Here is a 6,950-nt window from a genome sequence, read left to right on the forward strand (position 1 = left end):
GGGGGGCTATTTATAGGCATAAGTGGAGCTAGGAGAGTCCAAATGAGGTGCGGTTTTCGGCCACGCGATCGTGATCGAATGCTCTAGATGATGGAGGAGAGTTTGGTGGGGTTTGGGCCAAGTTGGAGGGGTGTTGGGCTGCAACACACACGAGGCCTTTTCGGTCCCTCGGTTAACCGTTGGAGTACCAAACAAAGTCCAAATGGTACGAAACTTGACAGGCGATCTAGCGGTAGTAAACCAAGGCCGCTTGGCAAGTGTCGGTCCAATCCGGAAATGTTTAATCCCCACACACAAAAGAAAGTTAGAAATGATCACCGGAGGAGAACGAAGCGCCGGAATGCAAAACGGACAACGGGGAAAATGCTCGAATGCATGAGACGAACACGTATGCAAATGCAATGCACATGATGACATGATATGAGATGCATGACAACGACAACAACACACGGAGACAAAAACCCGAACCCGAGGAAATAAATATAACTTAACGCCGGAAATGGCAAGAGTTGGAGTACAAATTGGGAAAGTTACAGCCGGGGTGTTACAACACTCCACCACTACGAAAGGATCTCGTCCCGAGATCTAAGACTGAAAGAACGCCGGGTACTCAGAACGGAGGTGATCCTCGCGTTCCTAGGTAGCTTCACGGTCAGAATGGTGTGACCACTTGACTTTGAGAAATTTGATTGACTTGTTGCGAGTCTTGCGTTCAGTCTCTTCAAGAATAGCAACTGGGTGCTCACGATAAGAGAGATCTTCTTGGAGCTCAATGTCCTCGAAGTTGACGGTGCGGTCAGGAGTCTTGAAGCACTTTCGAAGCTGAGAGACATGGAACACGTCATGAACATTTGCGAAGTTTGAAGGAAGCTCGAGTTGATAGGCGAGGTCGCCTCTCTTGCTGACAATCTTGAAAGGTCCCACGTATCTAGGGGCAAGCTTCCCTTTGATACCGAAGCGACGAGTACCTTTCATAGGAGAGACACGGAGGTAAACATGATCTCCGATCTCGAAAGCCAAATCGCGGTGCTTACTATCATAGTAGCTCTTCTGACGGGATTGGGCTGCTTTGAGGCTATCACGAATGACTTTGCACATTTCTTCTGCTTCTGTGATTAAGTCATTACCCAAAAGCTGACGTTCACCGGTTTCAGACCAGTTGAGAGGGGTACGATACTTCCTGCCATACAGAATTTCAAAAGGGGCCTTGCCCGAACTTGCTTGGAAACTGTTGTTGTAGGAGAATTCAGCATAAGGAAGACAATCCTCCCACTTCATGCCGAAGGAGATCACAGAAGCCCTGAGCATATCTTCAAGAATCTGGTTGACACGCTCGACTTGACCGCTTGTTTGAGGATGGAAAGCTGTGCTGAAGCGGATGTTGGTGCCCATGGCCTTCTGAAAAGAATCCCAAAACTTCGAGGTAAAGATGCTGCCACAGTCTGAAGAGATCACTTGAGGAATACCGTGCAGAGAGACAATGCGAGAGGTATAGAGTTCTGCCAATTGAGCTGCAGTGATCGACTCTTTGATAGGCAGAAAGTGAGCCACTTTGGTGAGTTTGTAGACGACAACGAATATAGCATCATTGCCACGCTTGGACTTTGGAAACCAATCACGAAGTCCATTTCAATGTGGTCAAACTTCCATTCTGGAATGGCAAGAGGTTGGAGGAGACCTACTGGCCTTTGGTGTTCTGCCTTCACTCTTCTCAGACATCACATTCATTCACGAATTGAGCGATCTCGCGCTTCATTCGAGTCCACCAATAAGCTTGCTTAAGGTCCTGATACATCTTCGTGCTCCCAGGGTGGATGGAGAGGAGAGAATTGTGAGCTTCGTTCATGATCACTTTACGGAGGTCACCTTTGGGCACAACAATACGATCCTCGAAGAAGAGAGTGTCCTTGTCATCAAGGCGGTAGCACTTGTACTTGGACTGACTCTTGGCAATCCCAATCTTCACCTTTTTCACCATAGCATCAAGAAGCTGGGCTTGGCGAATCTGGTCTTCCAAGGTAGGAGAAACTTGAAGGTTGGCAAGGAAACCTTGAGGAACAACTTGCAGATTAAGTTTGCGGAAAGCTTCACAAAGCTCGGGTTGATAAGGCTTAAGAATCAGACTGTTGCAGTAAGCCTTCCTGCTCAAAGCGTCAGCAATCACATTAGCCTTGCCTGGAGTGTACTCAATACTCGGATTATACTCTTGAATCATTTTGACCCATCGAGTTTGCCTGAGGTTGAGATTAGGCTGAGTGAAGATGTACTTGAGACTCTTGTCATCAGTGAAAATGTCCACTTTTCTTCCCAATAGAAGATGTCTCCAAGTCAAAAGAGCATGCACAACTGCCGCCAACTCGAGATCATGAGTGGGGTAGTTCTTCTCGTTAGGCTTCAACTGGCGAGATGTATAAGCAACAACTTTCTTCTCTTGCATCAATACTGCGCCAAGACCTTGGAGAGAGGCATCACAAAAGACCTCGTACGGCTTGGATTCATCAGGCGGAGTCAGAACTGGAGCAGTGATCAATTTCTCTTTCAAAGTGTTGAAAGAAATATCACACTCCGGAGACCAGACGTACTTGACGTGCTTCTGGAGAAGATTAGAGAGAGGCTTCGCGATCTTTGAAAAGTTTTCAATGAATCTTCGGCAATAGCTTGCGAGACCGAGAAAACTGCGGAGTTGCTTCACGTTCTGGAAGTTCCCAATTCACAATTGCAGACACCTTCTCAGGATTCACGGCAATGCCCTTGGCAGAGATGATATGACCAAGATAAAGAACCTCATCGAGCCAAAATTCACACTTGGAGAACTTGGCGTAGAACTGATGTTCCCTGAGCTTATCAAGCACCAAACGCAAGTGTTTGGCATGATCTTCCTTGTTCTTGGAGAAAACCAGAATGTCATAGAGATAGACCAAAACGAAGTCATTGGTGTAGGCATTGAAGATGAAGTTCATCATGCGAGAGAACGTCGGAGGAGCGTTGGCGAGGCCAAAAGACATGACAGTGTATTCATATGAACCAAAGCTTGTTCTGAATGCTGTCTTGGGAATATCTTCTTCACGAATGTGAATCTGGTGATAACCCATATGGAGATCAAGCTTGGAGAATACTTGAGCACCTTTGAGTTGTTCGAACAGCTCATTGATGTTGGGAAGTGGATATTTGTTCTTGATGGTCTTCTTGTTCACTGGACGGTAATGAACACAAAGTCGGTCCGTTCCATCCTTCTTCTTCACAAAAAGAACACCACAACCCCACAGAGAAGAACTAGGCTGGATGAGACCCATTTTCTCTTGCATATCGAGTTGCTTCTTCAGCTCCTTCAACTCTTCAGGTCCGAGCTTGTAAGGACGTTTGCACACAGGTTCCGTGCCAGGCTCAAGATCAATAACGAATTCAACTGGCCGGTGCGGAGGCATTCCCGGGAGCTCTTCTGGAAAGACGTCTTGATATTCGCAAACGACTGGAATTTGCGAGATGGCGTCCAATTCACCCTTCTCATTGAGAGAAAACAGACGAATAGTATCATCACGAGCGGCAAAGACAATTACATCCTCAGACGAATGAGTCAATTGAATCTGCCTGGCTGCACAATCAAGCTGAGCCTTATGCTTAGGAAGCCAATCCATCCCGAGAATAAGATCAATATCTGAGTTACCAAGAACCATTGGAGAAGCCAGAAACTTGAAATCACCCATCATGATAGAAACATCCGGGACTATTGAAGTAGCCCTCATAGACTTAGCCGGAGAAACCACTCCCATAGGTTTACCCAACATTTGTGAAACAAAGTCATGCTTGGAAACAAATGATCTTGACCTGAAACAATGCGATGCATCAGTGTCAAAAAGAACTTTTGCTGGAAAAGAGTTAACTGGAAAGTTACCCATGATGACATCTGATGATTCCTCGGCCTGAGCTGCATTCAGCAAGTTGACCTTGGCATGCTTGGGGTTATGCTTGACCACAGCTGTACTTGTCGATCTGACAGGAGGAGGAGGAGGAAGACGCCTCTGGTTGAGACACTTGTTGGCATAGTGACCCTTCTGTTGGCACTTGTTGCATGTGACCTCTGAAAGCGGACGGTGATATGGAGCACTCGATCTTGGAGGTTGAGACGAAGACTTGTTCTGAAAACCAGGGTTGGGTGGGTGGGAAGAACCACTGCCACCTTTGCTCTTCTGCTGATACGGCTGACGGAGCGGAGGAGGAGGAAGCCAAAACTTCTGCTGCTTAGCCACTTGAGTAGAGGAAGAAGGAGTAACATCTCTGACTCGCTTCTTGGAAGCATCACACCTCAACTGAGCAGCCTCTTGCTTCAGTGCCATGTTGTAGAACTCATCGTATCTCAAGGGCTCGAAGAGAACAAGAGCGAGCTGGATATCTTCTCTGAGACCACCCCTGAACTGATATATCATGCTCTTCTCATCAGGCACGTCCTGCTTGGCAAAGCGGGCGAGCTTCTGGAACAACTTGTTGTAGTCATAGATAGACAAAGAGCCTTGCTTCAGATTGCGGAATTCCTCACGCTTGCTTTCAACCACGCTCTGGGGAATATGATGAGCTCGAAAATCTCGACGGAAATCATCCCAAGTGATAACACGTCCACCTCTGGAGTCCTTGTACTGCTGGAACCATTCTGCAGCTTGATCTTTGAGTTGGAAGGAAGCGAACTTGACAAAGTCCTCAGGCCTGACGTTACTGCACTCAAAATGCTTACACAGATTCACAAGCCAATCGTCAGCATCGGTTGCCTCAACACAATTGCTGAAAGTCTTTGGCCCGTTAGCAAGGAACTGGTTGAGTGTAGCAAAGTGACTCTGATTGCTTCCTTGATTCCCTTGACTGCCTTGATTGCGCTCTTGAAGAATTTGCATGATCAGCTGTGTGTTGGCATTGGTTGCGTCCATCACAGCTTGCCATGCCTCTGGAGGAGGTGGAGGTGGTGGCGGATCAGGATTCGGAGTCGTGCGCGTTGGAGGAGCCATCCTGAAGAGGTTGACCACCATTAGCACATTGATAGACAAATATTGAAGCTGAATCCAACGGAATGAAAATTGCAACATATAGTCTTCACATCCGAACAAAATGAACGAATGCATTCCTCTTGAAATGGTCACATATCCATAAATTGAGATGCCACGTAGAATTAAGGTAGAGAAATAAATCAACAAGGTACGGATCAAGAATGAATAATTGGTAAGAAATCCCAATCTCAAACCAATATCCGTGGAAGCAGAACTAGAGCTACTAGAATTCCCACCTATGAAACTCCCGAACCTTTCTGGTTATGCAATCTGGTGTTGGGGATACAGGGGAAGCATAATATCTCACCCAAACTAGCAAAACCTACATCCAGCTGTATCCATCCTTCAACACATAACCGAGAAAACTTCGGAAACCATCTACCTCAACCTTCGAAAAGCATCCGTTATACAAGTTATGGCGATACTCTTGAACTCCCGCCCCAGTACTGGGTGGCGTCGAGGTTATCTCACCAACGAACCGCATAAAAGAGATTTTTGATGTCGGCATACTAAACTCAGGTATTCCAGAACTGCAACGATAAAATTATGATGACAAGACCTCAGAGCTCAACTCCCCGGGACACTTCCACTAAACCCCTGACAGGAGGCACCAAGACAATGTTCTCATCATAAAACCATCGGAACGATTCCAAGATACCCGCGTGATCCTAAATTTTTTTTAGTGAAATTTGAGAAGAGAAGAGTCAAAACTCTACGTCAGGATGCCTTACCAGAGCGATGAGGAGACTAAGAAGTAAAAAGAATTCCTAATCTCTCCGACATATAATTCCTAAATGACTCAAAACATTTTTCTAGACACAACTCGACCGCTAAAAATGATCAAGCAATGGGGCTCCTAAGGTCGGGGAAGGCTCTGATACCAACTTGTAACACCCTCGATCCGACTATAGCTCCCACGTGTCGAGGCACGACTTAGAGACATAATCGCATTGAAGGCATATGTCACAAGTTAGGCAATCTTCACAAACATCCCATGTAATATAAATAATAAAAGGGAGATAACATAGTTGGCTTACACTCGCCACGTCAATCAAGTACATAAATAACATTACATCATCCAAACACTCATGGCCCGACTACGGCGCCAAAATAAAAGAGAACCCAACATGCGACAACGGTCCCGTTCACCCCCAACTGGGCACCACTACTGATCATCGGGAAAGGAAACGTAGTATCGTTGAGAGTCTTCGTCGAACTCCCACTTGAGCTCATACGCGTCACCTGGAGCAGAATCATCAGGCCCTGCATCTGGTGTAATAGTAATCTGTGAGCCACAGGGACTCAGCAATCTCGCACCCTCGCGATCAAGACTATTTAAGCTTATAGGTATGGCAAGGTAAAAATATGAGTGGAGCTGCAGCAAGCGACTAGCAAGTATGGTGGCTAACTTATTCGCAAAAGAGAGCGCGAAGAGGAGGCAAAGCACGAGCGAGAAACTAGAGAGCAACCTGCGCAGACATTACTCCAACACCGTGTCCACTTCCCGGACTCCACCGAGAAGAGGCCATCACGGTAACACACTCAGTTGATTCATTTTAATTTAATTAAGGTTCAATTTATCTACAACCGGACATTAACAAATCCCATCTGCCCATAACCGCGGGCACGGCTTTCGAAAGTTCAATCCCTGAAGGGGAGTCCCAACTTAGCCCATGACAAGCTCTCACAGTCAACAAAGGAATAGACCTCCTCCCAAGACGTTCCGATCAGACTCGGTATCTCGGTAATTCAAGACAACTCCGACAATGGTAAAACAAGTCCAACAACACCGCTCGCTGTGCCGACAAATCCCGATAGGAGCTGCACATATCTCGTTCTCAGGGCACACCGAATAAGCTAAGCGTACGGGAGCCAACGTAACCCAAGTTACCAAGGGACGGCCCCGCACGGTGCTCT

This window comes from Triticum dicoccoides, chromosome 6A, assembly GCF_002162155.2.
Source record: "Triticum dicoccoides isolate Atlit2015 ecotype Zavitan chromosome 6A, WEW_v2.0, whole genome shotgun sequence".
Classification (NCBI taxonomy): domain Eukaryota; kingdom Viridiplantae; phylum Streptophyta; class Magnoliopsida; order Poales; family Poaceae; genus Triticum; species Triticum dicoccoides.